Here is a 2,175-nt window from a genome sequence, read left to right as displayed (position 1 = left end):
ACTTCTGAACGAATTTGTGGTTTTCATTTGTTTCCAAGAAGATTATAAGTTCTGTATTGATACAAACACAAAGAGTCAGATCATAAACCTGCAGCTCACCTCATCCTCAGGAACTCCAGGCGTTTTTTTTGGTGTGCTGCTGGAAGTATCTGGAACGTCCTGAAAAGTGGATGGAATTAGGTCTCCATACTCAGTTATTCAACATTCTGACAAAGCTTTAAATGTCATGACCAGTGGCGTCACTTTGCACAGTACTCTCAGTTTTAGCCCCAAATTATTCTCACTAAGTCCCAATTTTGTTGTTTGTTGTTTTGTTTTACCAGAAAAGAAATGAGCCACCCTATGATAGTGAAGAAGGCATTTTGTAATTTTCCAGCTTATGTGAATGCAACACACTGGACAAATGCAAATTATAACAGCATTTCATTTAACTATTTGCTTTATTTGTGCAAGTATTATAAATGATCTTGATATAATAATAGACTCCTAGTATAGACCAGGCACGACAATGCTCAAGAAATGTTCAATAATAATAATTTTCATTTATGTATTTTATCTTGGTTGGGTTTCACCAGATTCACCGCCCCAGATCTGGGTGTGTGCGCAAGCCCCCATGTTTCCAGGCCCAGGAGACGTCCCTGGTCAGAACAATGATAAGCAGTGATTAGCTGCGGTCTTACCTTTTCCGTCTTGACAGAAAGCATTGTTTTTTGTCTGGTTCTTGTCGTCCTTTGACTTCTTGGGAGCAATTCTTTCTGTGATAATAGTGACAAACATATATTTTTTAGAAATATAAGCTATTTGAATAATCTAAATAAGAGGAAAGGACTCACCTGTAGCTTCCTGTGAACAAAGAGAATCGCAAGGCTCTGTAAAAGATAAATTAAACTTGAATATTCAGGTAAAAAAAAAAACAGTCTAGCTGCTTAACAAAATACCAAAGACACACAATGAAAAATGTCCTATTTTTAAGCAACAATTAAAAAAAAACTTGTAATCCCTAAATAAATAATTCCATCTCTTGGCTGATGCATCTGTAATAGACTGCCGACCTGTCCAGGATGTACTCCGCCTTTCACCCATTGACTGCTGTAAATGGGCACCATCCCCAACGTGACCCCAATTGATAAGCAGCAGAAGATGGATAAATGACCAAAGCATGTCCTCACCATGTTATATGCTGTTTTTACTGCCTGATGTAAAACAAAAAGCCTCTTGGGTACAACAAAGATACCTTAAACTGTGACATAAGACACTGTTCATTTATGAATAAATGTTACTAGTCTTTGAAACTCAGTTTTGCTCAGAGCTAAAAGCAGCATCTACAACAAAGATACAGATCTATTTATATCCTGCTAAACTGTGTTGAAAACAAGTTCCACACTGACAGAGATGAAACCGAACACAAAAATATTGTTGAAGGAACAAAGATACACCCCCTGTTAAAATGTCAGCTTGTCCAGATAAAAAAGAAACTGTATTATAATCAGTTTTTTTTCCACCTTTATTGTAAAATACTTTTAAAGGCTATTTTATAGTCAATAACCAGTCCTGGAGTGGAGGCACTTGAGAATGATGTGGAAAGGCATCATAATCTTGGCGCTGATGGTTGGCTTTTTCATTTACTCCTGTCACCTGTCTAATTAGCTTGGCAGCTCATTACGCTCATCTTGTCCAGCTGGTTCCTGCTGCTACTTATGCTGCCTGTTTTCCTACTATCTGCTCTAGATTATTCTAGCTGTTTGGTGATAGTAACTCTAGCGTTCTTTATATTTGTTCTGAGATTCTGTTTCTGCCTCTGGATACCCGTGTTTTACTTTGCCCTCTTTCTACTCTGTCAGTACTGTTTATTTTGGAATGATTTCCTGGATTCTGCTGGTCGACCAAACTGAACTTTGTTCTTCTGTTCTTCTGACCTCGGCTTAGATTCCCCTTCAGTACCTCCTTGGCAGTGGTGTCAAAAGTACACACATTTGTTACCTAAGTAGAAGTATAGATACTGCAGTTTAAAAACACTCTGGTAAAAGTTGAAGTATCAACTTGACCTCTTTACTCAAGTAAAAGTGAAAAAGTATGTGCTCCAAAAACTACTTAAAGTATAAAAGTATAAAGTAACCTTTAAAAAAAAAAAACCAGCCAGATGCCACTATATGAACTGAAAGCTAACTATATGAA

Source organism: Cyprinodon variegatus, unplaced genomic scaffold (genome assembly GCF_000732505.1).
Source record: "Cyprinodon variegatus isolate N-32 unplaced genomic scaffold, C_variegatus-1.0 Scaffold49, whole genome shotgun sequence".
Lineage (NCBI taxonomy): Eukaryota > Metazoa > Chordata > Actinopteri > Cyprinodontiformes > Cyprinodontidae > Cyprinodon > Cyprinodon variegatus.
Note: the sequence above shows the minus strand (reverse complement) of the source record.